Source organism: Elephantulus edwardii, unplaced genomic scaffold, assembly GCF_000299155.1.
Source record: "Elephantulus edwardii isolate Elephantulus edwardi_28Jun2011 unplaced genomic scaffold, EleEdw1.0 scaffold00244, whole genome shotgun sequence".
Classification (NCBI taxonomy): Eukaryota; Metazoa; Chordata; class Mammalia; order Macroscelidea; family Macroscelididae; genus Elephantulus; species Elephantulus edwardii.
In genome coordinates this window covers 3,685,237-3,694,313 of record NW_006399994.1, presented here as the reverse complement: position 1 = coordinate 3,694,313, position 9,077 = coordinate 3,685,237, and the positions used below count along the sequence as shown (strand labels likewise).

General features: G+C 37.8%; 1 pseudogene; it reads right to left on the bottom strand.

The window, feature by feature from the left end:
• LOC102847412 overlaps positions 1-8,742 on the bottom strand; it is a 15,908-nt pseudogene extending 7,166 nt beyond the window's left edge.
• Positions 8,743-9,077: the final 335 nt, after the last annotated feature.

The following is a 9,077-nucleotide window of genomic DNA, read 5'->3' as shown; positions in this document are numbered from 1 at the left end:
CCCTAGTCATTGTCCAACTCTCTGATGCATAACAAGTGATTGCAAAGACCATGGCCTGTATCAGGTACACCTTAGTCTCCAGAGAGACACCGTTGCTCTTGAGTACTTTAGAGAGGTCCCTAACCGCAGACTTTCCCATCTCAAGGGATAGCATTACTTAACTAGGCTGAAAGCAGAAAATATTAGAAAATAATTTTCTTGCATTTTATTGACTATCAAAAGATGGTAGGCTGCAAAAATCACAAGAAATTATGGATAACATGGAGATGAATTGGAGTTTCAGACCATTTAATTGTGCTCAAGTGGAACCTGTAGGTAGGCTAGGAAAAGAATTTATTCAAACGGAACACGAGGAATATTGCATGGTTTAGAGTCAGGAAAACTGTGTATCATTGTATGCTGAGGAATAACATGAGAAAATAGATTATATAAAAAATAATTTGACATCAAGATTGGAGGAACATTCACTAACAACTTCTGTTATACAAATGACAACCTTGCTCGCAGTTAACTAAGAAAATTAGAAGTATTTACTGATGAAACACAAAGATTAGAACTTTTAGTATGGGCTATATTTTAATATAAAGAAGATGAAAATTCTCACAGCTGGACAAACAAACAACATCATGCTAAAGAGAGAAAAGACAGAAGTAGTCAATGATTTCCTTTCACTTGAGCCCACAAGCAACACTTCTAGTTGGGACAGCCAAAAAATAGAAAGATGAGTTGTAGTGGGCAAATCTTCTGTCAAAGACCTCATTAAAATGCTGAAGAGAAAAGATGACACTTTAAAGATGCAGCTGACCTAATAGTCATATATTCAGTTTCTTAATATACATTGGAAAAATGAACAATAATAATAACTGAAGAATTGATGCCAAAAGCCTTGAATATATTGAATGTCAAAAGATGAAACCAATCTATCTTGGAGGAAGTGTAGCCAGAGTACTTCTTAGAGGGAAAGATGGTAAGATTTCATCACACAGACTTTGGACTTTTTATCAGGAGAAGCCAATCCTTAGAAAAGGACATCAAGCTTGGAAAACTGTGTTGTTGTTATGTGCTGTCAAGTACCTTGCAACTCATAGTGGTCCTTTGTATAATAGCTCTGAACCTTGATCTATCTTGAGCTAATTTTATTATTTCTGACACACCTGTCCTCATTACTCCAGCCATTGAGTAAATACATCTTTTCCAGGATCTTCCTCTCTTGAACTGTCCCTCCAACCTTCCAAGCATGATGTCCTTCTCTAAGGACTGGTGTCGTGGCCATGTGCCCAAAGTATGTGAGACAGATTAAAAATCCTTGCTTCCAAGGAGGAGCCTGGTTTTAGTCTCTACAGGACAGAATTATTTGTTCTTTTAGCAGTCCATGGTATATTCAATTCTCTTCTGCAGCACTAGAACACAAAGGCATCACGATTCTTCTATCATCCTTAGTCATTGTCAAATTTTCTGGTAAACACCAAGTAATTACAAAGACCATGGCCTGGATCAGATGCCTCTTAGCCTTTAGACTGACATCATTGCCAGTCAGTACTCTGGAGAGGACCCTGACAGCAGATTTTCCCAATGCAATTAATCTTTGATTTGCTGAGTGCTGGTGCCAAGAGTGTTGATTGTGGAGCCAAGTAAGCCAAAGCTGTTAACAATTTCAATCTCTTCTGCATCTATCAGGATGCTACCAACTGGCTCAGTAGTGAGGATCTTTGTTTTCTTGATATTGAGCTTCAGTCTATATGCAAATGTCTCAGGTCCTCCTCAGTTTCAGCAAGCAAGGTTGTGTCATCTACATAACGTGGATGGTTGTTGATAAATTTGTTGATAAATCTGCCTCCAATCCTGTTGCCACATTCCTCTTCATAAAGTCCAGCCTCCTGGGAGAGCTGTTCCACATATAGATTGAAAAGGTATGGAGATAGGATGCATACCTGGTGTCAACCTTTCCTGAGCCTTCTTCTTTGTTCCCAGTCACTATTAATGTATCTTGAGTGCATGTTTGTTTGATTTCTTTTTAAAAAAATTTTATTTTATTATTTTTAATGAACATTTACAGAGACTTTGGATTTCCATTCATTCATTGTTGCACATTTCTCCCCTCCCAACCCTCCCCACCCGAAAACTACCCTCTTGGAAAAAGAAAAGAAAAATTCATTGTTTTACAAACCCTCCCCCAGGTCCACTCCACCATGTAGCCTTTGCTCCGGACTCCTGTCATGACAAAAATACCTAATCACATACCTTTTAAACAGTTTTCTCCCTCCTCTGTTTCAGTGCAGTATACATTATTGAACCCATCTTTCTCAGTCTCTCCCCAACCCCAAGGTCAGTCCTGTTTTACAACAGTGGCACCATGCAGTATTTGTCCTTTCGTGACCAAGATACTTCACTCAGCATAATGTCTTCCAGGGTCACCCATTTTGAATAATACTGCATGAGCTCCTTGTTTTTCAATGCAGCATAGTATTCCATTATGTGAATATACCACAGCTTCTCTACCCATTCATTTGTTGATGGGCACTTAGGTTGTTTCCAACTCCTTGCTATTGTGAACAAAGCTGCAATAAACATGGGTGTGCTTGGATGTCAGTTATGATCTCTTTAGGGTATATCCCCAGTAGTGGAATTGCTGGGTCAAATGGTATCTCTATTTGCAAATTTTTGAGAAAGTGCCATACCGCCTTCCACAGTGGTTGCACTACTTTACACTCCCACCAACAGTGAATAAGTGTTCCAGTTTCTTGGGTTCTGTTAAATTTTGCTATTCTGACTGGGGTGAGATGATATCTCATAGTTGTTTTGATTTGCATCTCTCTTAGAGCTAGGGATTTTGAACATTTCTTCATGTGCTTGTTAGCCATCTGAATGTCGTCTCCAGTGAAGTGCCTGTTCATATCCTGTGCCCATTTTTCTATTGGATTATTTACCTTTATCTTGTTGTGGTAGTTTAATTGATTTCTAATCACAACATTTGGTCATCTATTTCCTCTTCTTTGGCTCCAGTTGTAGGTGCATAAATTTGAATTATAGTGGTATTAGGAGGTTTTCCTTGTATATGTAAAGAAATACCCTTTCTCTCCTAACAATGCATTTCTAGATGGATCTAGTAATGGTCTTTTTAACTATGAATGCAACCTCGTTTTTCCACACCTTTTCATTTCCGGCATAGTAGATTATATGATTTCCTGATTCACAATGTTCCATGTCAATCCATTTCATTTTGCTAATGCCTATTATGTCCATATTTTTGAGTTCCATTTAAAAATCTCCAATTTTTCTACATTTACACTTTTCATATTCCATGTTCCAATTTCTAGTGTCTATTTGTTCCTCCCCCATTGTCATTCCTAATACAAAGGCTCAGCCTCTAGGGCCATATCTGCTGGTCTAATTTAAATGTGCTCTGTTGCACATAGGGTTTTCAAAGGCCTGTATTTCAGAAGTGGATGGCCAATCCGTCTCTCTAGTCTGCCTTAATTTGAATTTCAGTTTTAAAACAATATTTGACAGAGAAGCATTTTATCCGAAAGAGTTTATGAGAGTATGCACTTAACTGGGGTCCCAGGGACCCACACCTTTGGCACATGTGTTGTGTTTCCACCCTCATCCCCCACCAGCATCCAGCTCAATTCCCTCTCCTTTCTCCTCCACCATCTCCCATTCTCTGCCCCCAGACAACTCTGGTTTGATGGCTCCAGCTTCCCACCACTTCTATCCTCCCATTTTCTATTTCCTTGTGATATTGTGGTTCCTAAAGCGGGGGCAGTGGGATGGTCTAGCACTGTGGGCAGGTCCAGGCAGCAGGCTGGTTTTGGCAGCAGGTCAATCTGGGAGGCAGGTTGGTCCAGGAGGCAAGTTGGATAGGGTTAGCTAAATAAAGGGAGGAAGACCCTCAATGAAATGGATTGACACAGTGACTGTAACAGCGAGGAAGGTTCAGGATTAAGTAAGGTTTTGATCTGTCATAGAAAGAGTTGATATGAGATGGGGTCCCTTTGATGGTACCTGAAAACAGCAATAGTACAACTAGAACTATTGCATGTATTATCAGGTTGTGCCAAGAAATCTGGAGAACAACTATTTGGCCAAATTACTTAAAGAAATCCACATTTACTTTTATTCTGTAAACAAGTTATCAAACAGTGTGGATATGACTGAGCAATATCATTAATAGCACACTCAGGCAAAATTTTGCTAAAGATTATCTAAAAACTGCTGCAATCGTTTCAAGTCTTCTTTGCTGTATGCAAGCAAGGTTGTGTCATCTGGATAGCACAGGTTATTTGTGTATCGCCCTCCAAACCCAATGGCACATTCTTTTCAGAGATTCTAGCTTATATAAATGATGTATGCCTTACTGTAAATTCTAATAATAATAATTTTTATTATTTCAGACAAAGTTCCAAAGGAAATTTATTTTTTTACTCAATTGTTCATACATATTTTGTTTTATAATGTTAATTATAATATTCATGATGTAGTTACACTTTTGTCCCTTCTTCCCTTCAATACTCATTTTCATTAATCTTTCTATGTTATCTCTTTCTACCTTTCACTTTATCCTTGGGCAAATGATGTTTCTTGACATTACATATTTGATTATTCTAAGAAGTGAGTTCCTCCCTGGTGTCATTGGTCACGTTGTAGACTTGTTTATTGCTTGACTCAATATGCAGCCTTGGGTGAACTTTGTGCCTAGTTTAAGGAATTGCTAAGAGTTAATATAGTCCTATGAGTTCTCTGAATGTCTATTGGATCAGTAATTCTGATCTTTTAAAACATGTTTTTGAGTTTTGTTATTCATGTTGAGATGTAATTAAAATTGAAGACTGTAGCCTTTGATTTTCCTCTGCAAGTGTTACAAGACCTCTTTACTTTATGCAAACAAAGTTGTGTTATCCACATAACACAGGTTGTTGGTGAACTTTCCTCCAAACCTGATGTTACATTCTTCTTCAGAGCGTCCAGTTTGAATTATTTACTCATTATACAGTTTGAATAGGCATGGAAAAAGAACACAACCCTGACACACACCTTCCTGCTTTTAAGCAATGCAGTGAATCAGGGTTGTATCCTTTCTCCATGCTTGTTGAATCTGTATGCTGAATAAATTATTTGAGAAACTGAACTCTATGAAAAATAATGTGGCATCAGGATTAGAGGAAGACTCATGAATAACCTTCGTTATGCAACTAATATAACTTTGCTCACCGAAAATGAGGAAAATTTGAAGTGCTTGCGGCAGAAGATCCAACACTGCAGCCTTCCATAAGAAGTGCATCTCAACTTCAAGGACACAAAAATTTTCATCACTGGACTAATGATGTTGTAAGGAGTTGCACTTTCAACCCAAAGGCAAGCTGATTTGTGGGAGAAAGGAGGACAATCTTCTCTCATGAGATTCGTAGCCTCTGAAAACCCACTGCAGGACCAGCTATGATTCAGTTTTGAATTTATGATACATAACAGCAATATTGTACCAGCAAGAATTAGCCAATACTGCATCATTTCAGGAGGTAGTATATATTCAGGAAGTAGTTTATGATCAAGAAATAGTGGTACAGAAAGAAGAAATATGTGATTCATTGAAGGCATTGATTGGCAAAGAAACAAGGCACTAGGAATGCCAGAATACCAATTGAAATATTTCAAACAGTAGGCACAGCCCTGGATATTCTTATTTGCTTATTGAAAGAAATTTGGAAGATAGCAGCTACCTGACCAACAAACTAGAGTAGATCTATAATCGTACCCACTAGGAAGGACAATGGGAATAAAAAATATTTATCAAGTTGTATCTTTAATATCACACAAAAGTAAAATCTTCTGAAGATTTTATAAAGTAATATGAAACAATCCATCAACAGAGAACTGCAAGAGATTCAAGCTGGATTCAGATGAGGACATGGAATGAGACATTATCAATGGCATCAGATGGATCTTGACTAAAAGGAGAAAATACCACAAAGATGGTTACTAAGGTTTTATTTACAATGCAAAGACTTTCAACTTTGTGGATCATAATAAATTATGCATGACCTTGAGAAAAATGGAAATTCATGAAATCTTCACTGTACTCATGTGGAACCTGACATTGGACCAAGAAACATTTGTTAGAAAAGAACAAGGAGAGGAGATACTTCATTGCTTCAAGTAAGGAAATGTGTTAGTCAGGATTGTATCCTTTCATCATATCAACTCGGTTTATATGTTGCTAAAATAACCTGAAAAACTAGACTGCATAAAGGACAATGTATCATTAGGATTGGAGGAAAACTAATCAACACCTGTAATACACGTATCATACAAATTTGCTTGCTGAAAGTGAAGAGGATTTGAAGCACTTATTGAAGAAAAGACTAGAGCCTTGAGTATAGATTTCATCTCAGCATAAAGACAACACAAATCCTCACATTGCAACAATAAAAAAATCATGATAAAAAGAGAAAAGATTTAAATTGTCAAGGTTTTAATTTTATTTAGTTTCAAAATCAACATGCATGGAAATAACAGTCAGGAAGTAAAGACATGTTGCGATGGACAAATCTGAGGCCTTTAAAAAACGTTACAGTGCAATGATAGTGTTTTAAAGATTAGGCTGTTCTTGACTCAAGCCATGTTGTTTTCAATTGCTTCACATACGTGGGAGAGCAGGACAAAAGACAAGAAATCCTAAAGAGAACGGATGCTTTTAAACAATAATTTTGGTGTAGAATATTGAATATATTGAGGACCACAAAAAAACCCCAAAAAAACCAAAAACAAAAACAAAAAACCAACCAAACCCAACAAAACAAACAAATGGGTTTTGGACAAAGTTCAATCAAAGTAATCCTTAGATAATATGCTTTGTGCATACTAGGTGAGGCTAGTCCTTGGCAAAAGCTATTATCCTTGGAAAAGCAGAGCATTAGCAAAGAAAAAAGATCTTTAATGAGACAGTTTGAAACAATGAACTTAAGCACAGTGGAGACAGGATGGTGTGGCATTGGGTTAGATTTAATTTTCTTGCACCTAAATTAATTTTGTTGCTGTTAGTCAGAGCCTCCCAGAAGGTACCTAACAAATAGCACAATGAAGCCTTGGCTATGAATCTTTGTGTTCCACTACATTTTAGACAACTTCTCATTTTTCTAGATTTACATTTGTACATTCCACTTTACAGTTACTAATGAATATTTGTAGCTTTTTCTCCTCATCTGGAGTGGTGCCACATCTATGAATGAAGATGCTTCATTGGCTGAAAGTGTGCTCCATCTGTGTCTTTCAAGTGGACTCTACTTGGAGGAGGCAGCTTTCCCCCAGGTTTATTTTGAATGCTTTCCACCCGGAGGGCCTCACCTTCTGGCATTATATCAGACCGTGCTTGGCTGCTCTTCATAAGCTTCTCAACAGCCTGCTCTCTTAGAAGCAGATAGCCAATCTTGCTTCTTAGAAGGCCTTAGTACTAGAAGCTCTCCTGAAACCTTTCTACCATGAATGGCCCTGCTGGCATTTTCAAAACTTGTGTCAAAGCTTCCAGGATCATAGCAACATGCAAGTCACCACAGTACGATAAGCTGATAGAGAAGTGGTGTTGGTTAAATGTAACTTTAAAATACTCTCCTGTTTGTCTCTATTTCTAGTACTAAGATTTATCTGAATTGTATGGTTGATAACAGAGCATCACTTCAGGCTCTTTTCTATTTTTCTCAGTGCTTTTATTCCTCAACCCCATTTTTCTTTAAACAGTTTTCTTCATATGGTAAAATTGAGATGACTTTACTTCCATTTAGGTTTTTTAAAAGTTTTTAATTAAACTTGTAAATTTTTGTTTGTTTACTTACAAATTCTGTATATGTTGTTTTCATACTGAACCTTTACCATTTCCTTAAACCACCCATCAAATTGTGCAACCCTATGATTACATCCCCCACCCATCCTCACCTCTGTGCTCCCAAAAACACTCAGGAGAGTCTCTGAGTCTCTTTCTTCAGCACCCCCATTTATCCTACAGCTCTTTCCCCCAAGTCCTCTTGTCTCAAAGACTTGCAAAGTAAAAATCATTGCAAGCAAATTATTAATCAGTGTAAAAATTGAGATTCATTTAAGATACCTAAATTTCAAGTTGGATAGCAAAAGGTTAATAGAGCATAGAAAAAAAATTCCAGCAGCCCACAAATCTAAGCATAATTATGTATGAACATGAGGCTTTTATTGCTGTCAAAATTAATCACTTTTCAACTTCCAGCTGTTAAAACCCTTCTGGCAACTCTCCAAGCAATTCCCCTACAGTTACTTTTCCTTCAATTAAATTCTGGTGCCGTTCATGGGCTCTTGTTACATAAGCAGCAATTTTAAAATGGACTTCTCGAATTTTCTCCCCCGAAACTGGAAAATGACAGTATATGAAGTTTGTCTCTCTTCCACTGTTAGCTCAACTTTTACTAAATCTTAAAGCCTAGAAAACAAGCAATGAGGGATTAAAGCATTAGCGTTTATTATAAAGCACTTTACGTGTGTGAAGTGATTTGTAATAACTTTTATTAGCTACTTCTCTCCACTGTCCTCTGAGGTCTGTGAATGTTGCAAAGTTTGCACTCTACCATCCCACCCACTTTACCCCCCAGGAACTTTGTAGGATATGCAGGCTGTAAATCTTGAGCTCTGGCTTCAGTCCTTGTGAAATGCTACTGTTTGTTCCTTGGCATGGTAGTGTAGTAACCCTCATCGCTACCTCAACTACACTTACAGCTTGGTCATTGTGGGAATAAGCTTGGAATGAGAAGACATCTAAGCTGTCTGAAGTTGCCCAACTGCCCGCAAGTTCCAGTGATGGACTACGCTCCCTGAATCCAGAAACACTTCTGGAGGGAACAATTGATCTCTGACGGGTATAGACCAGCTCTCAGCCCTAGGTTGGCCACACAATTCAGAAACGGCCCCAGCATGTTATTTAGTTTATGAATGGAAATGACTCAACATCTGTGCATTCATTTGGCACAGAACTAAATGCTTGCACATGGATAATGTGTCGGATGTACTGTTCTCTACAATTTTCATTCCTGGGATTTCAAAAGAATAGTCCTCATAGCTTC